This window comes from Sphaeramia orbicularis, chromosome 1 (genome assembly GCF_902148855.1).
Source record: "Sphaeramia orbicularis chromosome 1, fSphaOr1.1, whole genome shotgun sequence".
NCBI classification, from domain to species: domain Eukaryota; kingdom Metazoa; phylum Chordata; class Actinopteri; order Kurtiformes; family Apogonidae; genus Sphaeramia; species Sphaeramia orbicularis.
Window position 1 is genome coordinate 38,701,267 of NC_043957.1, and position 26,382 is coordinate 38,727,648.

At 37.5% G+C, this 26,382-nt stretch overlaps 1 protein-coding gene and 1 long non-coding RNA gene across 2 annotated transcripts in view; one reads left to right on the top strand and one right to left on the bottom strand.

Moving 5' to 3' along the window:
- palm3 (paralemmin 3) overlaps positions 1–22,972 on the bottom strand; it is a 47,619-nt gene extending 24,647 nt beyond the window's left edge. The window contains exon 1 of the mRNA XM_030149304.1: positions 22,477–22,972. The gene's annotated coding sequence lies outside the window, so the exon portion shown is untranslated. The remainder of the gene's footprint in view (positions 1–22,476) is intronic.
- LOC115429672 (uncharacterized) lies at positions 9,518–26,154 on the top strand. Its single transcript, XR_003936820.1, has 3 exons — positions 9,518–9,528; positions 19,966–19,970; positions 26,049–26,154. It is a non-coding gene; the product is annotated as an uncharacterized LOC115429672 (long non-coding RNA).
- Positions 26,155–26,382: the final 228 nt, after the last annotated feature.

Here is a 26,382-nt window from a genome sequence, read left to right on the forward strand (position 1 = left end):
ACAGGTTGTTGTTTCTACTATTGTCTGGATAATACAGAAACTAGTGGCGGGCCTATCGATTCTGTGGTATCAATGTATCGATACACATACACTACTCATTTCGAGTAGTGTAGGATCGATTACTCTAATAAAGTATCAATACTAATTAATAAATGCAAAATAAAAGTGCCTGTATCACGTCTGAATCTTATAGTGTAATTTACACTTTTGTACCGACCCCCCACCACTACCACCACCAGCAGCAGCAGCATAAAATTGAAGTAGTCCATCCATGTCATGTGACCATAAGTACAGCGATTCCAGTTAGCGGCTTTTAGCCTTTTAGCAACAGTTTAGTCTGTGGCTGCGCATGTCTGAAATGAGAGCATGGCTGAGAGAAAGAGGAGACTTTTCACCCATGGGTAAAAGTACGGCAAAGTGTAGTAAAAATGTACAACACTGCAGCAACACAAGCAACCTTCATAAACACCTGAAAATTACCCCAGTTCCATCAGAGTTGCAGTCAGCTATATTCTTTTACAACTTCGTTTTACAATGAAAATATGAAATGTGTATAGGTCTTGTTGGGAAAAAAAAGGTCTTTGGAGTTGTGACCATTTCATTGTATTCAATGAATACATTCAAATTATGTCATTTTGTTTCATTAATGTGTATTATTTCTTTATTTTTATTCATTTCATATATATATATATATATACACACACACACACATATATATATATATATATATATATATATATATATATATATATATATATATATATATATATATATATATATATATATATATATATATATTTATATATATTTTTTTTTTTTTATTAATTTTTTTTTTTTTTTGACCTTTATTCAACCAGGAAAAAAGATCCCATTGAGATTAAGTAAGAACCTCCTTTCCAAAGGAGTCCTGGCCAAGAGGCAGAATGAAATACAACATACAGTTACAACACACAGTTACAACATACAATAATTTACTGGACAAGTCAAACTATGAAAAACAAATGCAAGTCATTGAGTTAGTCTCTAGCACTTTGAGTTTGGATTTAAAAGCATTCAAGGAGATCAATGTTCATTATTTGTGTTTTATTTTCATATTCTAATTAATATTTATGTTAATTATTTATGTGTTTTTCAAAACTTATTTCATTGCTTAAAAAATGGCCACCAAAGGTTATGCACATTAAAGTTGTTAAATGGACAGTATGTGTCATGTGAGAAGTCTTTAAAATGTAACATTTGAATACAAAAAAAAAATTACATTTAAAAGCATCAGTATCAGGTATTGAAAAAAAAAAAGGTGTGTATATATATATATATATATATATATATATATATAGTGTGGTATTGCCCAGCACTAAGAGAAACCTCCCTTTTCATGTTATATTTATTTTTTGGCTTTAGAACAGCCTGTTCACCACTTGCTAAAGAGGGGTGACTTTAAATTATATTTAGTACGCTACCAGGGGATGAGCCTTCAAATGCATGTTCCATTACAACAGACAGCTTCTCACTGATTCTAATGTGGCCCTATTAAAGATTATTGAATCCAATGTCTCTAAAGTCAAGCTGTTCATGTGCATTAACGGCAGGCACATCTCTGACATGTATTCGAGCTCCTTCAGTGGTGGAGGATGCCCAGCACTATACTTAAGTGTTAGGCTCTACATCATTAACTACAACTGCAGACAATAGAGACACAACAGAGTCACAGCAATGTGGCGGCCACAACAGGGCAGGAAGCAGGAATACCATTTACAGCAGACAGAGCATCATTTAGATAACCTGAAGGTACTGTAAACCTACACCAGAGGACAATGGAAGTGCTGCAGTTCCCGCAGATACAGTGGCTACACAGCATCATTAAGCATGAATAGTGTTAACAGCAGAGTGAACGTCATTTAGATGTGTATTTTCATGTGCATGTGCCAAGTGCCTTCCCTACACACTACAGGAGTCCAGACACAAACGCACTAAAGCATTTAGCTGTGGTCTGCCTCACAATTACACATTTCATGGACTTAACTTCTCAATCATGTTTCAGTTAGGGCTTTTTACATTAGGCTAGTCCTACAGAAACACAGGAATAAACAAACTGACAGAAAGGTTACTATGCTTTATGTTCACATTTGTTACTAGGGTGAACAAATAATGCTCACTTGCATGCTTTAAGTTTAGAAGTTGTTGGTAAAAATGTTCAAGAAATGAGCTGATTAATTAAACATTAATTGGACTGCTGAATTCACACTTTCATTAAATATGGAGCACAAATCTTTAAAAATTCACACATCACAACATCAAAATAATCTGTACGACAGTCTAATGAAAGAGCAAAAAAACCCAAAACAAAACAAATAAGAAAACAATACACTAAATAAATCCACCTGTACACTAACGGAATTACTGTGTTCTATGAGGGTTTCTTTCTGTGCCTGCTGACATAACGTATCCTGTCAAAACAAAATTTGTGCAGCCAAACACACAGGCGGCTTACATAAAAGCAAATGCTGTACAATATATGGATACATACAGATTGATATTACCCTCTGAGTGGTTCTCAGTATGGGCAAACTTGATCCAGTAGCCATGCTAAGATTACCATCTGCCACGCATCTAAAATATTGAGCCTGGAGGGATTTTTGGTGAGAAAATCAGTTGTACAGACATTAAACAGAGAGGCAGATCAAAAGGGACAGCATGGTCTTTGTCATCCACTCATTAAATCAAAAGGGGCTACTGAGATTAACATGGTCATCAGGGACATCCATACGCACGAAAAGACTGAAGAATAACATGTTCTGCAGCTGGGATGAGTCATCTCGGTTCATAAAGTATGATGAACATTCAGGATTATCTGTTAAATCTGAAGGTGCAGGGGACACACTACTGCATTAGTCTAACTGTATATATTTGATGTAGTGGTTTCAGGTTTACAAGTGTCAATCAGGTGAATCACATCAGAGATTTGACTATTGAGTCAATTGAGTGACCACTTACTCTCATTGCTTATTGCAGCGGTTCCCAACCTTTTCTGTCTTGTGACCCCATTTTAACATCACAAATTTCTGGCGACCCCAGATATTCAAAACAGACTTTTTTTTGGCTAAAATTAATTTGTTTTTGATTATGTAATAGTTTTCTATACTATGTTGCAAATAAACGTTCATTTTAGATGACATTTAGTCTATATAATGTATATTATTATGGACAGAGGCAGAAAAGCCAGGTGTAGATTACTGCACAAAGTGAGACTTTAGTTTTCCTTGGTCAGGATATGTACAGTCAGTCCGGTTTGGATATACAAGGCTGACAGTTAATACTGAACAAACAATAACTCAAACTGTGAATTATGAAAGAGCTGCAGCATCTGAAACCAACCACAATGAACATTTGAAAGATAAACAGTACCACAGTGCTTCAGTTTCAGCTTCACAGTTTGTCATGTCTTTTATGTATTGGGATTGTCTCTCAACTCACCATAGATTTTTTATTACTAAATTTTTGTTTTTATCAATTACTAGAAATTTCAGGTGATCCCACGTGGGATCTCGACCCCAAAGTTGAAAAACACTAGCTTATTGTAAAAATACTTTTCAGGATTACTATGCAAAATACTTAATGAACAACGCAAGTAAAACTAGATTAATGCAATGTTTCTCTCAGCTCAATCTACGACCATCAACTGAGATTAAAACAGCACATTAGGGATGTAATGATTACCGGTATAATGATAAAGCGTGGCAAAATTGCCAACGGTTAGTATTACCATTTAAATTCTAATTATCATGATAACCGTGATTGACTGCCACACTTTTCCGGGAAAAACGCATATATAAAGCTATGTTTTTATGTCAAATACTTGAGTATAGTTTTAATTTATTACAATTTTAATTTTATATACCTAATATTTGGAACCAGTATTCACTTTTAAAGTCTTTGAAAAGGTTCATTAAGCATCTTTGTTTTATTTATGCAATAAAGTATATACATTTTTCAAATCGGATTTTATATATTATTTTGTGTTTTCTGGCCTTTTATTTCGATATAGTAGGTTAAAGTGAAAAAAATAATAGGCAGATGATGTAGATGAAGTTGTGCTGAAAAAAAAGATACCAAACATGGGTATAATTAACATTTGTTTATATAGTATATAAAGGTAAAATCAAAAGTACTGAAAAATGGTCAAAACAGGCTCATAATAATGATAACCGTGATATTTTTGGTCACAATAACTGTGATATGAAATTTTCATATCGTTACATCCCTAGAGCACATTCATGACTTAAAGGGGTCATATTTTGCTAAACCCGCTTTTATTAGTCTTTGGTACATTTATTTGTGTATTTGGGGACGCTAATAGTTCAAAAAGTTTGAAGTTGAACCCTCCAGGTGCTGCAAAGCCATCTTTATAGTCCCCTCAGGGCTGCGTTCTGAGTCCACCGCTGTTTACACTGATGACTCAACACTGCTGCACCAGGTTCACTACTAATCACATCGTAAAGTTTGCAGATGACGTGACAGTAGTGGGCCTCACTGATAACAACGATGACCAGGCATACAGAGAGGAGGTTAAACATCTGGTGGACTGGTGTGAGTCCAACAATCTGATCCTGAATGTTGCAAAAACAAAAGAGCTCATAGTGGACTTCAGGAAGAACAAGCCCAGGCACACTCCTCTCACCATCAACAACTCAGCAGTGGAGACCGTCAGCAGCATCAGGTTTCTGGGGGTGCAGATAATGGACGCTTTGAGCTGGTCCAAACACACTGGAACCCTGGTAAAGAGGGCCCAGTGGCGTATGCACCTTCTGCAACGGACATGGAGAGCACACCTTCCTGCTCCCATCCTCACCACCTTCTACAGGGGAACTATAGAGGGTATGCACCGCTAGTGGAAGTCACCACAGTTCTGCCCACTGAGTGGCAGAAAGAGGGAGATGAGTGACAGCGTTGGCTTCAGTACTGTCTAAACTGTAGAACAATATTTAATAAAAAATGGGGAAGAGGTGTTGTGCAATTGATTGTATGAACAGGTTTGAAAAGCAGTCGGAGCTATCGTTTTACAGGCACTGAAAGACAAAGAACAGAGAAGTAGATGGATCCACAAATCCAGGAAACCAAACCTAGATCTGTGGATCCTGTTTGGTGTCAGTCAACATTAATTTATGCTGTATTTTTGGGTCAAATCAGACCTTAAATGACATTGTTTTGGCTAACGTTACTTCTTTGTAAAGCTCTTGGTTTCATGATCAGATCTTTCATTGTTTTTGTCTTCATTTTGTGATTCTGAACCTAGTGCTCCTACATGATTAGTAAACTAACTGAAACTGAGGCTAATGTAGTTTTTCAAATACGGGGAAACTGGAGAATAAAGCTACGATGGAGTATTAGGGCCACATAAGAAAATAAAAACACTTGTCAGTCCGAGTATAAAGTCATAAAATATCGATATAAAACCCATAATTTTATGAGAATAAAGTCGAACACAAAAAGAATCACAATGTTATGAGAATAAAGTCGTAGTTATAATAAACCTCATAATTTAACAAAAATGTCATTCGTTTATGAGATTAAAGTCGTCATATTCTGACAATAAAGCCATAATATTACCAGAATAATGTGTTAATTTAAAAACAGGTGGTATAAATCTCCTAATTTCCCAGAATCCAGTGGTCCCCTGCTGGTCCACAGCAGTAGTATCTGTGTTGTATAAAGTACTTGACCTGAACTAGACTTAAATCTCCTCAGTACCAGTAGATCATGCATATATTCACTGGGGTCAGTACACTGTCTACTGTAAATGCACTTTGGATCAGCTGGTTCTGGGCCCTAGTTTTGGACCCTGGTTGTCAGTGATGATGAAACCATGTATATTTTGTTTCAGGTCAAAATAGCGATGATCCCCTACACCCTGGATGTCTGGATATTCCATTTCTGTCCACATGTCGACGTTCGTGGACCACTTGTTCTTTGGTAGCTCGTACGGATCCATGTCCAGTCCAACTGTCCTTAATTTAGTTTCATATTTGACATTTTCCCGGTCTGGCTGTGTTTACTGCTATACTCCGTCGTGTTGAGCAGGTTGGTTTTTGCCACTCAGTCTGACTCAGAGGGGCGTGGCCTGGGGGGGAAGTGACGTATGTGCATATCCTCTATAGACTGACCAGTTGCATCTGTGTCTGGTCCGGGGTCTGTAGCGCCTCTGGGTGGGAGTCCCTGCAGAGGGTGGTGAGGACAGTGGAGAAAATTATTGGGTCTTCACTTCCTCCCATCCAGGACACGGACAAGAAACGCTGTCTGACGAGGGCCGACAACATCACCACAGACCCCTCCCACCCCCACCATGGACTGTTCTAGCCGCTGACCTCCGGAAAGAGGTTTCACAGCCTACGAAGTAAAACAACCAGGTCCAAAACAGTGTCTTCCCGTATGCCATAAGACTGCTCAACTCATTATAACAGTTCCATTTCCTCACCACACACACCTACACAGGACTGCTACACCACGACCTCTGTGCCTTATCTCCATGAGGCTTTATCTCATGGTTTTTTGAACTGTGCAATATTTTAGAATATATTTAGATATCTATCCTTATTTATCTTTTATTAAAGTTTTTCTATTTTTATTTTTAATATGTAGATTTATCCTTTTATATACAGACTGTCATTGTTCCTGTTGTGCACTGAGCCATTGCATCATAATTTCATTTTGAAGCAAATCTTAATGCCAAATAAAGTATGTCTCAGTCTAAGTCCATGTCTATTCATTTTGGCAAAAATCGAGTGGATTTCTACAACCCGTTTTAATTCCTTCTGTATTTTTTACGTCTATAACTAGTTACGTCACAACATTTGCACATATAAAGTCAAGACTTCCAACAAACATTTCTCTGTGTACACAATAATTGTTTGTCAGCAGCAGCGGTTGTAGTCCATACTGAAAATATGTCCAAACTTTGAGCCCATTTCCTAAAATGTTCAGTTGGTTGCACGAGACAGAGCAGCACAGCCAACAACCTGGAGGGGGTGGGGCCTGAAGTGGCTCATTTGCATTTAAAGGGCCAGTGCTCAAAAGGACCTTTCTGGTGTCATTACTCAAAAATAGGGTTGAAGATGGACCTGTGGAGTTGAATTAATGAAGAATTCAGACCCAAGCAGAGCATTTACAGTTTATGTAGACCACAGGGAAATGTTTAAATATACAGGGTGGGGAAGCAAAATTTACAATATTTTGAGGCAGGGATTGAAAGACAGTGTATGACCAATTAGTTTATTGAAAGTCATGAGAATTTATTTGCCAGAAGAAAATTGACATAATAGAAAATGTTTTTATTCTATGTGTCCTCCTTCTTTCTCAATAACTGCCTTCACACGCTTCCTGAAACTTGCGCAAGTGTTCCTCAAATATTGGGGTGACAACTTCTCCCATTCTTCTTTAATAGTATCTTCCAGACTTTCTCGTAATAGTTTTGCTCATAGTCATTCTCTTCTTTCCATTATAAACAGTCTTTATGGACACTCCAACTATTTTTGAAATCTCCTTTGGTGTGACGAGTGCATTCAGCAAATCACACACTCTTTGACGTTTGCTTTCCTGATTACTCATATGGGCAAAAGTTTCTGAAAAGGTATGGATAATAGTGTTAGGTATGATTATGATATCAATATATGTTTGGTTTCAAAACAATTGACGTAGTGCCTGCTGAGAAAAACAACTAAATGTTCATTGTAAATTTTGCTTCCCCACCCTGTACATAATTCCATTTAAAAAAAAAAAAAAAAGCAAAATATCACTCCTTTAAAGTTACATACTGCACATATCTATTTTATAGATCTGTTTTCCACTCCCACTATTACCCATAATAAATGTCTCTCACTAAATCATTTGCAAAAAATACACCACAGATGAAGCAACACGCCACAGAGTGTGAAACTGAGAAATCTATGACAAGCAGAGTAAATAATTCTTTACGTGACCCATTTTGGAATCAAAAACAGAATAGAATCTGCTGAATGGGGAAAGGTTACTGAGGCGATCACAGTTCAGAGGCATTAAAGTGCATCTGTGTCTCTTCCATCAACACCAGAGTCACAACCATTACACACAGTGACAGCTATTCATAGCACCATGGTATGAATAAATTACACACTGTAAAGGATTCTCTAACCATAATGACGTGTCAATCATCATAAAATGCACATGCAAGCCATGTACTAAGTCACCCCTAATATCAATACAGCTGAGTGTCTTAAATAAGAAACAGGAAAATAAAATCCTGCCAAAACCAATGAAATAATTACAAATGATTTGCACTTTGAATATCCTCTATACCACAGGTGTCAAACATGCGCCCGGGGGCCAAATCCGGCCCGCCAAAGGGTCCAGTGCGGCCCCTGGGATGAATTTGTCAAATGCAAAAATTACTCTAAGATGTTAACAGTCATTTTAGTTTAGGTTCCACATTCAGACCAATTCAATCTCAGGTGGGTCATAATAACATACAGAATAAATACACACAACTCCAAATTTTTCTCTTTGTTTTAGAGTAAATACATGAAAATATTTACATTTACAAAGTATAATATTGGAAAAATATCTGCATAACCTGAACAAATATGAACCTGAAATGTCTTAAGAGAAGTAAGTGCAATTTTAATAATATTCCACCTGTTATGAAACGTTTTATGTATTTGTAGATCCACTGGGATCTGTAAGCTATAATGTACATGTGTAAATGATAAACTAAAGCATAATATTGTTAAAATTACACATTTTTTCAGTTTGTTCATATTATTCACGTTGTCTGAGAGGATAGTTTGTAGATGCAAACATCTTCATAATGTAATTTTACTTTTTTCACTCTAAAACATAGAGAAAAGTCTGGAGTTAACATTATTTATATATTATATTAAAATTTTTCTGGTTCAGCCCACTTCAGATCAAATTTAGTGGAATGTAGCCCCTGAACTAAAATGAGTTTGACACCCCTGCTCTATACAGTATAAACTGTACATGTAAATGCATATGCAGCAAAAATTATAATCACAGTATAGTCATAAATAGTCATGAATGCAAGCTGGTGTTAATTTGTCATGTCTTGTTTTTGAACATAAACCAGATTTCTTATAAAAGCTGCATGGTGTAGAGTGTGTGTGTTTGCATATATGTTTGGTTTCTAGAAAAGCCATACGCTTTGTTTTTAAGTGCACATATCATTTATACATCTGGCCCCAAGGATAACTTTTTTTTTTTTTTAGTTTAGTTTATTTCGAATACGCAACAAAACAACGCAATCCTACTTAGTCTTTACAAATGAAACAGATTATAAAAAACCAAACAAAAAAACAAAAACCTCAATCAAAAAATATGCCCCCAAAAAACAACAAAAAAAAAAAACTAAATTAAATATACTCAATAGCAAACATCACATATGGCTCAGAAAAGCAGGACACCTCATTTATTCCTGTAGTCCCACATATTGTTGTTTTTTTTTTTTCACTTAAGTTTTTATTGAAATTTTATGAACACATAGTCACCAAAAACAACAAAATGCGAACAAACAAACCTTGCTTGGGTACACTACACAACACTACATTCCCAGTATTCAGTCCTTCCAACATTCCAGGTTCTGTAATCAGTCTATTTATTCCATTTTTTTTGTCCATTTGTACTTCTTGTAGTCACAGTTTGTGAGTTATTTTTGCCATTGTATATATTCCTTCAATAATTGTGATCCATTGGTCCTTTGTTGGTGGTTCTGTTTTTCCCCAGTTCCTTGTAATAGCTTTTTTGCAAGCCACTAAAAGTACCTAAACCAAGTAAATGTCATTTCCCACTACATTTCTATTAGACAAGTTGCACAAATACAGCACATTACAGCACGCTAGAATCTCATACCCCATTATTTGTTGTAGCACCACACATATTGTTTCAGTGTTAAAGTAAAGTAGTAGGAGGGGTAAAGAACTTTAGGGTTATATTTGAGTTTACTGTCATTATTGGTCATGACCTTGGCATTGTCATGATTTCAAAGCAGTAGACAGTGGTTTATCGGTCGTCTCTGTTAAAACTATAGACAGAGTGACTTAATCAGTACAGTTTCATGTTTTGGTGTTCATGACCTTTGCTATCTACAGATTTATCTGGGTATAGACAGTTGAGACACGTATGAGTTTGTGTGGTATTTAGCCTTGAGATGGAAATGGTGCTGTAGGAATGAGACGAGATTATAAGTTAGTGAAGTCGTCATTAAAAACAGACACTATGACTCAGGGCAAGCTGCCTTTTAATACAAACTGAAGGCCGATATTGAGGCTTGCTTTATGTCTGTCACTTTAATTTACAGTACTATGTTTGATATTGGTGTAGCGATGCAAGGGGAAAGAAGGGAAATATGTCAAAATTCTTGAAAAAGAAAGCAGCAAACAAGTAGAGCATTAAAAGGTCAGTGCTGCGGATGTTTTTTTTTTTGTTGTTTTTTTTTACTATTCAAACATATCCAAGGGTAAAAATATACTGTGAAAAGAGTCTTCACTACCTGACCTAAAAATGACATATCAGGAGAAGCAGTAAGAGAGCTCTGAAAATGAGAAAATGTTACACCAAGAAAGAACACAGAGACATCAAGAAATGAGAAAATCCTGCAACAAATGAAGAGTTTAAAAATGAGCAACGAAGCAAAAGAACAACAGGAGGGGACGTGAGGAAGGGGATCAGAGTTGGAGCCACCTGTTCTGACAAGTCCCGGCGAGATACTCGAGGCTGGGACACGACAAACATTTCTGCCTGTATTCCCACCTAACCCAGCTCATTGTTCACACTGAGACACCTCGCAATACCTGCCAGTTTGTGTGATATTGTACACGCAGACACATGCATTGTGGTTTTACCAGAATGGAGTTGTGCAGCAACAGTTTCAACCTTACGACAGTCTTTTGAAAATGAGAAGGAAAAAAAAAAGAAAAAACATACATAGTTTGGGCATTCTCAGAAAAATGGTTTGTCTTACTGATTTGAATTATGAAGCCACACTTTTAAAATTAATACAACTGTATACTCCAACTTTGCTGAAATGAAGACAGTAGTCGCTTTTCCATTGACCCTCAAATTGCACAAATATAACTTGCGCATAAAAATTTACCTAAGGGTAAAATGACAATTTCGGCAAAAGTCTCATTTTTCAATTAAAAGTTTTTGCGTTGGCAAGAGGGGTTTTTTCGGGCATTGCGCAAGTGGTATATCACGCAAAACTGCAATGGAAAGACCTTTTTCGCAACTAGAGCAGGGATTAAAGCAAAAATTTTTCATCTGACTGAAAATTTTCTTCTGGTCAAAATCATTGGCCACTATTAAAAATGATGCAATACAATACTACTATAGCGTACAAGTTTATATAGTCAAATTTGGCAATACTGTAAAACACACTGAATGGGAGAGTGTACAGGTGTAGAAGATTAGTAACATGGATAGAAAAAATGTCATGAGTGGTATTGGTGGGGGGTCTGGGGGTCCTCCCCCAGAAAATTTTTAAAGCTTCAGGTCAATTTTGGTGCTCTCTGGTTAATTTTAAAGGGTATGAAAACCTCTGAAGCAAGTGAAAATAATAACTAGAAGAAAACCTTACTGCAAAAAATGAGTGAAAAACTTTTTATTTAACAATTTAGGAACTCCTAAAACATAACTCCAACTCCAACAGCACATGAATTTTGGGGAAAATGTCTGTGTAAATGTAACCCTAACCAACTAATCTTTTACTTTTCTGCTTTCTGGCACTGCAAATACCAAGGGTGTAACTCATTCATTCAATTTTACCTTCGTACTTTACCACACAGATAGAAATAAGATGCTAAACGGGTCAAAATAAAGCACTTATGCAGTCGGGCGCGCACAGCCGCACGCACGGGAAGGGCACATACACACAAACACACACACTAGTCATATACCGGCAAGAGGAGATAAGCTATTAACCCAAACATGAAGGGACATGCAGATCAGTTCTGTCTTCTTCCCTTTTCGCTGTGGTTCTTTCATAATGAAAGCTACTTGTTAGCACTAAACTAAAGTTAGCGTCTGGAGGCTGAACTTTGGTAAAGCTGAACTTGTCCATGTGTTTCTGAGGCACAGAATGAGCAGCGTTTCCTTCCAAAGAGAAATAGTCATCAATCTCTCCTCCCGACATAAAAATAAAGAAGTCATCTTAGTATCATCACTGTTAAACCTATCAGCCCCCTGTGTGTGGCGTGCCTGTGTTAAACACCTGCAGATCCAGGACAGCAGACCCAGGACAGGATCGCGGTGCCGACTGGACTCCGCAAAACACGTGGGGAAGTTACTTCAATATGACTTTTTTCCCCCTCAATTTTTCCATTTGACAGAAATCCGTCGTAGTGACGGAGAACTTCAATCCCTGAACTAGAGTCAAGTGAATTAAAAAAATGGATGTTGATGTACATTACAACAAGCGAAGAAGAAGAAGAAACATGTCGCGGCATGTGTGGACACCAGGAAACCCAATCATTTTTTAATTTAGTACAAGATAGAGGGGTAATATATAATAATAATGAATATATCTGTAAATCAACACCATATTTACGTTCGTCGCCATGTTTATGGAATGACTTCTCGTGTCATCTCACGATAATCAAGTAACAAATCATCGCATTTGTGATTTAATGGAAAAACCAACATTACGCACTTCTGTTTTTTGACATTTAGTAAATAATGGTAAAGTTTTGCGCAGATGTCCAATGGAAAAGCGACTAGTATGACTTTTTTTTTTTACCCAGAGCTGCTCTGCTTTTTCCTCTGCTATTTGATGCCTGCTGTCAATGTAAATCTTTATTCAAATTGCCTGATGCAGGTTATCTATTCACGCTGTTCTGTGCTTTAATCACACACCACGCTGCACATTAGGGGCAGGTTCAACTGTGTTAATGGAAAGCAGGTTTTCACAGGGAGGGGGGTTCCCACTGGGCGATGGATTACACTAAACAAAGGAGGTTGAACTGGACCTGGGTTTAAAAGCTATTGATTACAACTGAAATGCAACAAAAAATGCTATGCATGCTGATACAGATAGCCTCAGGAATTCATGCACAAGTTTGCCAATGACAGCGCTGTTAAACTTTGTCATGATTTGGCCTCTTTTCGATAGCACTATTTTCAGATTTTTCACTCATTAGTTTTCTGACTCCGTATGTACATGCATGCAGACAGGATTCGCTTTGGTAGATATTTGAGCAGTGGTTTGTAAGACATGTATTGGCTTGCTTCAGTGACTTGTCTATGTGTTCAGGATTAGTGTGTATCTGTGTGTGTCAAACAGGTTTGGAGAGGAATGCAGGACTGGTGTAATCCGGTCTCGGTTCATTTTCACTATTGTCACAGAGTCAAAAGCCTGTAGGCCTGTGTGCTGCAGGGCCTCATAGCTCAGTCATGATTACACACATCATCTCACATAACACACTGCTGCCTAAATCTGAATTAAACTACAATGGGACAACTCAGTACTGCATTACAAAGAAAATCTGTAGGGTATATATGTATAGGCTTAAATAAACTATCTACAGAAATGCTACACCTACTTCTCAAAATTCTGCAAGACTGTTTACTAGTCATCGTGTAAATGTTCAACCACTTTTTTCCCCCTCACTATTACTGTGGACAAATAAACTGACATTCCATCCCATTATTGAATGAATCAGCTCAATACTCTCTCTCATGTTTCAATCTACAGCCTCTCATGCTCTCTCCAGTTATAATGAATGCATAGAAAAACTCAAATCAACATCAATGTTTTAATGTAATGTGAAGGGGAAAAAAAAAAAACACTTTAAATCCCAGCACCGCTGTTCCACCGCATTTTAAGAACCACAATCAAACTGCTCTTCACAGAAGCATAATGCAGACTTTTCCAACCCAATCTCTTTGACAATTATACATCAGCGCTGCAATTAGTTTTCTGTCGCTGCGGCAGACATCTCACTCTACAGCACCAATTTTTGTTCTGTATTTTTCTTTAATAACGTGACGTGATTGACAGAGCTATATGTAGGATTTCTTTCTTTTTTAGCCAATGTGTTTTTATTCATATTCAGTCTTTCAAACATACAAAAAAATAAGACAAACACTGAGACACAGGTATAAGATGCCACAAAAAATAAAAACATTAATTAATTAATTAATTAATTAATTAAAAAAAAAACTAATTAAAGAGTACACAGCATACATTAACCAGAGTCAAGGTGCATTGTCAGCTGCACTACATAAAAAATAAAAGAATACCATACCACATTAAACTTCCCCATTGATCCATTCAATTAAATATAGGATTTCTACTTTAAAAATGTTCAGATATGACTTAAAAGTATCATTACAGTATTTAGAATAAAGAGTTCTGACGTTACACCAATGGTCTGATGGATTTGTATGACCACTAGAGGGAGTAGTGAGTTACTCTGCCGGTCTCCCATGGTGAGGAAAACTAACACCATAGGGACCAAATTGACCAAATTTCAGAAAATGATGAGATGGGCTGTGAACCGCTAAAAACCAACTATAAGAATGAAAGAAAATGACAAAGTGATAAAAGCTAGAAGCACTGTTGTTGTTTTCACCACTGGACACAGCTCTAAATGAAAAGAATGGAGTTTGCTGCTGAAATCGCAGTGTTTCTTCTACACTGATGAGTGTGATTATGAGGCTTATGAAGGTATAAAGTTATGATGTGATGTTATGATCTTTGCCAAGTTCAGCGTTTGTTTGTTCAGACTAAATTGAGACAGTCCTGACCTTGTTTGGACGATTCCAAACAGATCGTTAGTGCAACCGACAACACAAACTGTACACAGAACAGAAGTGATATGTGGTTTTACTGTGGCTGTTTTCTGTCTAAAAACAGAGCAAAGCTAACAGAGTTACAACGTAAACTATCAGCTGTAACCTGACCTATATATATGTATATGTATGTGTATATATATATATATATATATATATATATATATATATACACACACACACACACACACACACAGGGTGGGGAAGCAAAATTTACAATATTTGAGGCAGGGATTGAAAGACAGTGTATGACCAATTAGTTTATTGAAAGTCATGAGAATTTATTTGCCACAAGAAAATTTACATCATAGAAAATGTTTTTATTCTATGTGTCCTCCTTCTTTCTCAATAACTGCCTTCACACGCTTCCTGAAACTTGCGCAAGTGTTCCTCAAATATTGGGGTGACAACTTCTCCCATTCTTCTTTAATAGTATCTTCCAGACTTTCTCGTAATAGTTTTGCTCATAGTCATTCTCTTCTTTCCATTATAAACAGTCTTTATGGACACTCCAACTATTTTTGAAATCTCCTTTGGTGTGACGAGTGCATTCAGCAAATCACACACTCTTTGACGTTTGCTTTCCTGATTACTCATATGGGCAAAAGTTTCCGAAAAGGTATGGATAATAGTGTTAGGTATGATTATGACATCAATATCTGTTTGGTTTCAAAACAATTGATGTCATGCCTGCTGAGAAAAAACAACTAAATGTTCATTGTAAATTTTGCTTCCCCACCCTGTATATTATATATATATATATATATAGGCACACTGTTGTTTTGACTGGCCCTGAGTTTTTTATTTGAAGGAGAAAACTCTGTAAACCTATAGTACTGGTGTGCAGTGTTAAACAATGAGTTTAATTCTTTGCTCAGTGACTGATACAGTCTGTGGATACTAGACTTACACCGATTACAATTTTTGGGGCCGATCCCGATTTCCGATTTGTAGGGTGCTTGGATGGCCGATACCGATTTTGGCCAATTTGATGAAATTTTTTCCAAACACAACACATTGCAATGCAACTTTCCCATCAGAACATTTATTCTGAAAATAGAAGAAAAGTGTGCAAAAAGGTGCCTGGTTTTCTGTATCTAAACAGGTGCATTGATTGAAACGCCTGGTTTTTAGTGAATCCTGTATCGTACCAGCAGCTGAAAATGATCATATTTGAAAGAAAATTATCATACACACCCAATTTTTATTCCGACATGACTCAGACCATCTGCTTTAGTAACACATTATCATAGACTGTACATATTATACACTGCAACCCAGGTTTATTTTTAACAGAACCTTGGAAAAAAGCAAGCGTCTCTATATATGTGGAGCACAGGATGAACGCCTGCACTGAATGGACCAGCTTAACACCATCTATACATTCACTACTTCTACATGCTTTGAGCTGAATCAAGATCCTGCCTCACGAGTAGAGAGACACATGAGAGAATGAATAAAAACAAGTGTAGCACTATGTGAAGGATCCGTACTCTATTTGTGTTTGGTAATCAGTTAATTTAGTTGTGTAATAAAGGGGTCAAATTATCGTACATTATGGGATTTTTGAGTTGTTGATCTTACATTGTACAGAGGGTAAAATTATTGTACAAATATGATAATTATTTTAGGTCCAGCCGGGCCTGGTTCTAGGGGGGGGCAAGAGTGGGCAATGCCCCCTTAAACAAAGGTCCTGCCCCCTCAAATGAATGTTTCCAAAGGTAGGGAAAAGAAAAATGAGGTGCACAACAGCAGGAGACTTACAGGAATTAGTAAAAGCATTTTCTTCACTTTCACTTTTGTACGGTCGTATGGTGCGCGCATAGTCGGTGTGAGGTACGTGCGGTACGGAACACATCCTCCTTGTGTAACCCCCCCCCCCCCCCCCCCCCCCCCCCCCCCCCCCCCCCCCGTCGCCGCCTCCGTCAACAACATGTGTCCCCTTCACATTCCTGATAGCCGCCTAATATATGACTATCTGGAACCGGCCCAGGTCTGGCTATGCGGCGCGGCAGGAATTTGACCTGCACTCAAAATCAGTCAATTTCAGACTGACCGACCAGTCGCAGGTCATGGCCAATCATGAGAAAATCGGCCAATTTCCGAGCATGGCTGATTAATCGGTGCAAGTCTAGTGGATATATAGCCATAATTGTGTTCTGATACACAACCCCCCCCCCAGCAGTAGAAGATTGGAACAGTAATACTACATATAACTTCTTAGCTGCTGTACCCTCAGTTTAACATCTTGCTTCTAAAACCTAGTCAACTGAATCTTTTAGTAAATTTTTTAAAAACCAAGTGGGAAAAAGAGAAACCTCGGGGAGAACCACAGTGAAGGAGAGATCCACTCCCATGGACAGACAGGCTGTAGATGTGACCAGGACTGACAGACATCAATTTGCTGATGTAGTTGTAATAAATGAATGGTATGGCTTCAGATGTGCATTTTCCAATGTAATTCTCTCCATTTCTAAAGTGTCTAGGAAGCTACATAATTTTACACAGACGGTTATTGAGTCCTTACTGGTTTCACAGCCGAACCATTTTTCCAGGGTTAAAGGTCAGAGGTGGTTCTAAGGACTCATTATTGGGGGGGTGTCAATAGAAACTGCATGAACAGCACTTCACACCAGCATGAGTGAAACAGGTTGGACAGGCTGGTACAAATGAATATCTCATACTTCTTGGTGAACTTAATGTTTTGACCAAGGTCACAAACACATTTACTCGTCAAGACACGCTTTACTTTGAAAGGAGATATATTATGGATTGTCACAAGCCAGAACATCATCAATGAATAAGGAAACTGGGCATCTTCCTACATACAGGTACTGAGTAAGGCGTTCCATGACAACAATTTTAAAGGCAAAATAAGTAACATTGCTTGTGTTTTTAAGAGCAGCAATACACCAAGTAAAGAGAGCAGGCAATCGTAACAAGAAAAAGGTTCTGAAAAAAAACCCAAAAAACTTTATTTCCTGATTGTTTTCACTTTACTCTAAAGTATATATAAACTTGACCCCACCATCGCAAAACTCTACAGTATGGGAATGTTGTGGAGTAAAACAGAACCTAAACCCACATTTCCTCCTATTTGTTTCTACTTTATCCTGTTTTGTGTCTGCAGCAAGTATAGAGGTGTCTTTGTGTGTTTTGTCTCTCAGACAGAACTGCAGTCCCTCCAGGGGTCCACGCTCCAGAGAAATGTCATGAACACAGTAAAACAAGAGGAAAATAAAAAAAAAAGAAATACAGGCAGAGGACAGAGTCTCTGCTGGTAAATAAACCACCACACACTGACAGAGGGTCACATGGGATGACCCAGAGGTATTATTATTATTATTATTAAATGAAACTATATCATATTTATTTATTTATCTTTAGGAAAATGTTACCCACTTTGCCTTTTAAGAGTTGATATACCTACAAGTGTCCATCATAGTGAAATCTAACACTGATTAAATGTGCGGGTAGCAGTGTGGAGAAATTAAACAAAGCCTGATGGTACTGCAAATACTATTCAAAGCAGACTATTAGATAACAGCAGCTATGACGCATGTCTCCTCAACCTCTTACAATTACAGTAATTTGCACTGTCAAAAGTCAATACATAATGGACACTGTTAAACATAAAAATTGGCTTGTAGAACCAAAGAGCCAGTCAAAACACCATAGAGTTCATTAACTAAAGTCAGACACGGCCACATCACATCAGTGTTGGAACTCTTCCAAATATGGACTGCTCCTCCCCAGATAGAGCTTTTACTGTGTGACTGACAGATTCATTAATTAGATAGTCAGACTTGAGAGAACTTGCATTGATAGGGCTGCAGAGTGCAACAAGAGTCTAAGTATTTTGTTTCTCTGAAAGTCAGATCAGAAGAAACATTGAAAGCAGAGTTTAATTGTTAGCTCACATTTTAAGCATCTTCTGGCACCAAAGAGAATACTGATTGTGAATATCTGCAGTGAATTCCAGACGGAGTCTGAACAAAACAACAGCCATCAACATAAATTCATCTGAGACCGGAATGTGGAATTTTTGTAGACAATTTGTGCAATTCATCTACAAATGTGCTTTTTTACAAATTAATCATGGCTTGGCAGCAATTCCACTTTTTTTTTTTTTTTATCATTTCCTTTACAAAACATAAACATCCTACATCTAGCTGCAATTGGAAAAGATGTACTAGCATTAAACAGCATATTGGCATTGCTAAATTGTGACAACCCTCTCACCTCTCTGGCTTCCTCAGCAGCAAATGCATTTATCACAACAGTAAATGCAGGCTTAGTTCTGCTCGCATTCATTAATGGTTTGTTGTGTTCAATCAATTTTATGCATGTAATACTCAGCACATCCAATCCCAAATGTGTGCTCTTCCTCAGTCTGCATTTAAAATACAAGCCGACAATCCTGTAAACCAACAAATTCAGGTAATTACTGAATACAGGCTTGGCTGTGGGACTGAAAGCAACATCAACCAAATGCATAAATAATTGATATCTTACTATCTCAGCATGTGAAAAACCATGCACAAGTACTATGTTGCTAAACACAGAACATACAGTAGGAAGTATGAAGCAAAATCACTTGTGGTTTGCTTAATCTTATTTTGCTACTGTTGAAGCACGCAATGGTTATTATAGTGCAATGTCATTAATGGAGACTTGGCTAGACTTTGAAAAAGGAAATCAAGAGAATAAATAATGAGAAGCTAAACATCCTGTTAGAGACAGATGTTCTTGACGCTACCTCCCCAGACCATTACCTTCACAACCTGACACATTACTTAACTGTCTAATCCTTGCCTGCGTGATAAATACATTGTTATGGGTGTCAAGAGAAGGGCATGTGCGCTGAGAAAACATAAGATAGAAAATGTTTTCATGTCCTCCCACCCTGTCTGAACAACTGTCAGCCTGGATTTCTAAGGCTTAAAGTCAACACATTATTGCACATGAAACGAATACCACACAGAGACACACAAGCGGAATGATGTAAAGCGTGCCGTCTCAATGCTGCCCTTTGTGATTAAAAAAGACACAAGCAAGCGAGGGCTGACAAAGGGATGGGGTTGTAAAACTCGGACCATTGTTCACGCATGAATGTTGGGGAGCGGCTGGCAGCTCAGGTATGCTAGTTCTGACACGGTGACATAATGCAGACGTGTTCTGTGGGTCGAATGAGGCAACGGTGGGGGGGTGATTTAGTCTACAGTGTCGCTCTTTAAATATTTCTGAAGAGTTAAAATTACAAGGCCTCAAATTATCCTAAGCAAAGACTCTTAAAACTGGCATAATGAATCAACTCACAAGTGATTCAAGTATGCAAATCCCAAAGATGTTGGAGGTAATTTAGAAAAAGCGATGCCTATATGTTGTTTTCAAGTAACTGTCTTTATGCGCGGTCTGTTGTCTCAGTTTACTCTACAGCCTGAAGCACAGTGTTTGAACACAAAGTAGCAACATTAGATTAAAACTCTTGAAGTGGAAGCGTAGCAGGCATCACTGATCAGGCAACAGACAGCTGGAAAATAGGAATACCACAACCGATGTACAAGGCAAAGCTGAACACGGACATGTAGAGACAGTTGAACAAACACTTTCTGATGACAGCGCTACAGTATGTAAGACAAATGTGGAAATCCATTAACGCTTAAATGGAGGACGCAGAAGCTCAGACACATGGAGAGATATGCTGGGGGGTGACTTGGCAGTGAAGAATTTCCCTGCTGCTGAAAATTCATCCATCACCCTCTTCACCAAAGCAAAGAAGAGGTGGATTTCATCACTCCTAGCGACTCTTCTGTCTCATCCCCTTTATCTTTCTGTTTTTAATCTTTCTCTCTCCATCATGACAGTGTCTGACTCTCCTGCTCTTTTCAACACAATTTGAGAAGATAAAACTGCTGCTGATTGGCGGTGCTGACGACCACACAGTTTCTCTTGCCCTTTTATCTGTCTTTAACAGCGATGTCGCCCACTCAAACCCTCTCCGTTTCCCTTTTTGTACATTACGATAGATTTCTGCAGACTCGTATCAAAACTGAACTGTTTTACTAATGACTAGCACAACTTTTTCAGCTTTGCAGCAACAAACAAGCCGTCATGTCACCGTGAGTTTACTTCCTACGAATGAAGAAACAGAGCGAGTCTTTACTTGCACATTGAGTTTGATTGTTGGAAAGGAGGGATATGACGTCAACAAGCTTTTGTCAAAGCTGGGTTCAAGATAGCATTATCACACCTACAAAAGGCCTTATATAATTCAAATGTGCTGCCAAATAATTTTGTCAAAAATAAAGTGTGTAAACATTTGACAGTTTTAGCCAATGACGCCAAAATTCTACTCGGCACCATCTCCAGGGTGCCATTTGGGTCATCAAAAAAAAAAAAAGCACCATTAATCAGGACCAAGTATTCAAGAATTCAAGGCAAAAATAATGAACACAACACTCAGGAGAGTCAGAGAGTTAACAATATGACAGCTAAAGTGAAAGTGTGAGTCTCATTCCATTATAAGAAAGTGACATGACTAGAGGCATATGGGCATCATCATTTTCCCCAGGGTAGTGACTGTCTAAATCACACTCAGATCTGTAACCAGCTTGCTTCTTTGCCTGCTGTGACATTTACTTCATGCACACTATCCTAAGCCACAGCCCTTTATGTACTCTTTCTCTCTCTCTCTTGCATAAGTAGGCTTGTTACCAAACCTTCAGGAAAGTTGAATGAGTAACACCCTTAGGATATGGCCTCAAGGCCCTCTGTTCCTCATCTTGACAGCAGGACAGTCATGTCAAGTGGGATCTCAACTTGTAAATGAGTATGTTCAGATGCATGCTAAACAGTGCTTGTTTGACTTAGTTGTATGATAGGAATGCTCTCCCCCCCCCCCCCCCCCAAGCCACAGCACAGACCTGACATAGCTGCGGTTACAAAGTGATGAAACAGATCTGTGTCTTGCTTTCAAGTAAGGGAGTCATAAATATGACAGCCTGAAAACAAACGTGTGGTTAGGTTGTTATGCAGAGCTACAGGTCTTGATTGCATGGCATGTATTTTTTGAGTCTGAGGCTGTGTATGTGTGTGTATGTGTGTGTGCATAGTTTATGTGCCAGTGGTGACATGCAGCAACACATCAGTTAGGAAAGTGTCGAAAAATAGGCCTACTATCTATATCACCACATCATAAACTACTGAACATGCCTCGCAGACTGCATTACTCATAAAGCTGAGTAGTGATAAAGTCTTGCAAGAGGAGCTACAGATACTTTGGGCTGAAACAAATGGTGGAGGAAACAGCTGCTTCACACATATCAAAATATAAACTCAAGGTAAAACTTTGATTTGAACACATTCTGCAGCTTTTCAGGCTTTAGGCAGACACAGAATAGCAACAGAAATCTGACTTTGGAGCAGTCAAGCAGCATGTCTATTATTTTTTGTAATATTTAACCATTTGCTTTGCAATGCTTAACAGAGGTCAGACAAGTCAAAAGCACTGGACTGTCCCAGCTCTGGCTGAGCTCACTTCCACAGCTGGCTCAGTATCAAAAGGTGTCAACCGACCACGTAGACTCCATACACCCCACTGGTGGAATATTCATGTTAAAATTACAGAGAAAACACACTTACCTGTTTAACCTTGGCCACTTGATATGTTAAGTCCAACAAACTGGAGAGGAAATAAAACCAAGTATCAAATAAATAAAAGTTCAAACAAGCACACGACTGAAAAAAAAAAACAGAGATCCTCCTTTCAGGGGTGGAATGAAGGGGCAAGAGAGTGGGTAAAGTCGACACAAACTTCCCTCTGTGGTCGAACACCTGATGTTGCCTTCACTGACCTGCTCCCGACGCGCCGATCGTCACATGAACGCCAGACGGAGAAAAAAAAAAAAAAAAGAAAAGAAGGAAAAACTACACCGATGGCGCTATTACTGGTCGGGAAAGTTTGTTTTCACGCAGAAAGTCGGGACATGAGGAACAACGCGGTGAAACGGTCCCGGAAAGCCCCTGTGTGTCCGCCTCCGTCCGTGCGTGTGCGCCCGTGCGGCAGGAGGAGCGCGCGGGTCTGGCCGGTGCTGGTTACCTGACTCCAGTCATTACGGAGGGGCCGGCCCTCCAGACGCACGAGCACTGCCTCAGGTTTCCTGTGGATGTGTCCCCGAGGAGCGGACACACACACGGTCCTCAGCAGCAACAGGTTGGACTGACACAGCAGCTTAATGGAGCTGGATTTAAAGCACTGGCCCCCTCCCTGAGCCTTCTAACATCAACAGGCAGACATACAATATATAAACAAGGGGGGGTCGAACTCATTTTAACCCATATTTGACCCCAAGTGAACCAGACCAGTAAAATAATAACAAAACAACCTATATATAATGTCAACAATAAACTTTTCTCTGTGTTTTAGAGTTATAAAAGTAAAATTGCATGATGAAAATGTTTACATCTACAAAATATCCTTAAAAAAACATGAATATATGAACTACCATGAACACTCTGAATCTGAAATCAGAAAATAATATTAATAATAATATTATTTATGGTCAGAATATGACAATAATAACATAACCTACATATATAATACCAACAATAACCTTTTCTCTGTGTTTTAGAGTGATAAAAGTAAAATTACATGATGAAAATGTTTACATCTACAAACTATCCTTAAAAAAAACATGAATAATATGAACAACCATGAACACTCTAAGTCTGAAATAAGAAAATAATAATAATATTATTTATGGTCAGAATATGACAATAATAACATAACAACCTATGTATATAATATCAACAATAACCTTCTCTCTGTGTTTTAGAGTGATGAAAGTAAAATTACATGATGAAAATGTTTACATCTACAAACTATCCATAAAAAAACATGAATAATATGAACAACCATGAACACTCTAAGTCTGAAGTAAGAAAATAATATTAATAATAATAATATTATTTATGGTTAGAATACAAATTTTTGGCAATTATAGTGATGGAAAACAAAAAAGAATTCAACACTGAGTAAAATTAAATTTTAAAAAATCATGTGTGTGCATTTTAGCTAATAATGTGAATGGAATTATAATACGTTATAATATAAATTAAGGAAACAAAATGAAAACCTTTAAAACAATGATGTTTATATATATTTATATATCAAAGGGGCATTATTGTCTTTCTGTACAATTACATAGTGGATGAAAGGAATAAAATTAGTTACCCAGGTCCCTGTAAAAAAAAAAAAAAAAAAAAAAGGCAATGCTGAGAAAAATAAAACAGATATAATAAACATAGACATGCATGCATGCCTTGATAAAGGTATACATAAAATGAAATAAGTGCCACTGTAAGAGATTTCACACGCCAATAGTTTGGTCCATACTCACATGGATTTAGTTTCATTATTGTTAACCCATAAAGACCCAGTGCTACTTTTGTGTCAATTCCCAAATGATTTTTTCTCAATTTTTAACCTTTCTTAACTGATTTACTGTATTACCATTTATTCTGATATTATGCTCTATATTTTGCATTTTTTAGTATAAATCAAATATTTTCCTGTATGTAATTCATTAAATGTGCATATGTTCATCAAAGCTCAGATTAAAGTTGAGGGTTATTGTATCAAAATCAGAGAAAACTGAAGAAAACATGACTTTCTCAGTAAAATTTATCATTAATTGAACGTAAACCAAGATGTCCATCCACTGTCATTGATCCAACTCCATGGGTTTTATTGATGAACCAATGTTGTAGAAGATGACGGTGTTTCCACATTCACTACGGAGCCTCTGAACGTTCAGATGTGTCATATCTGATGACCATGAGACTGAATTTTACGCCAATTATTTACATATATTGACAGGATTAGTGGATCAACAGGTATTAAACAGTTTAGATCAGCAGATGGTTTTGGTCGGTGGTGGATGTTTGGGTCTTTATGGGATAACACAGTGAGCCTTCAATAGCACACTCAGACACATGGATATGATGTATTACTGACTTGAAACTATCAGGGTCATGAATGGATAGGATACAGTGAACTGTGTAGCAGCAGTGGGCTTGAAAAGTTCTCTAGACTTTATCTTATCCATATCGTCCCATTTTTCACCGTACTATAGGTCAACTGTAGCAGCTTAGAAATGTGTGTGCGTTACAAACTTCTGCCATCCCCTCCAAAGGAACAAACTCCAAAACTGTTATGCCAGCGGGCTGGGTAAGTGTTTCATATTTTTATATCCGCTATATTAAATGCTTTTTTGGCCACACGAGGCTTGCAGAAGAGGTGTTATCATAATACTGACATTGTTTCATTCCATGTGAATACTGTCTCATTTACACAACCAGCAGCAAAATTATCATTTAGTTTATTATAGCCATGATTCTGGTCATCTAACAATGTACTAAATGTGTGTTATCCAGCCTCTTATAACTCTGCTTCAGTCTGTAACAACTCCAGAGGGAAATACACATCTCTTTGGCTGCTACTGTGTTCACACTCAGCTATTAGTACTTTCTACAGGATGTACCTATTGGGTTTTAGAGCTCACAAAAACAGTTGTTAAACAGCCCAAACACAGTTACAGTGAGTTAGATCTTTGTGCTAAACAAGCTGAAATATAAAGCTCTATAAAGTACACCTTTCACATCACATATAAAACACTGATTCTTAATTATAATTGCTTTAACTGAGGATTTTGATGAAATATCTCAATAGAATTTAAGTGTACTACTTGAGTACTGCATATTGTACCGCATACTGCATGAGTTTATTCTTTGTTTTAGATCGTGGTTTGTGCAGTTCAGTGTTACTTCACACACCTGAAGGTTTGTCAGTTAACATTTGCTGAAACAAAAAACGCTTTTGGTTTTGTTTCATGTAGAAGACAAGCAGAATCTTCACAGTCTTGTGCATAATTGTCCTTATGTATATACAAGGACAGAGGAGATATAATTAACACAACAGAAAATTTAAAAAGAGAGCAATGAAATTAAATATTAATTGTTTGTTTCTAAATTATTTTTCATTATAGACAGCATCAAAGCGACGTATTTCATGTTTTCTCTGGTCGACTTCATTTGTAAATACACTGTTGCCCATAAAGTTGGAGGAATCTCATTGTTAGACACATTCCTCTTTTTATTCCTATTTATACACATAAGTAATCACCTTTGACCAGGTACAACAATTACACACGGAGTCCCAGTTACGCTTTATCTATCAAGAATAAATCACATTGTCACAATTATTTCATGAGAAGCAGTAAAAATATTTAATTCCAACTTGATTGGCAACAGTGTATATATCCACTCCTCACATTCAAACTACAACGCATTTAAGAAAAAGTTGAAACTGTAGTAATTTATGAATATAAATTACTGGCCATAAAATAAAATGGTTAAAAACAATTTCTACCGAAGAAACATAGGGAGGGATTTGTATATGTCAGCCTCTACTGTGTATAATATCACCAAAATATGACAGTGTGTAAAGGCCAAAGATTCAAGCACCACATCAAGAATGAAACGTGGAAT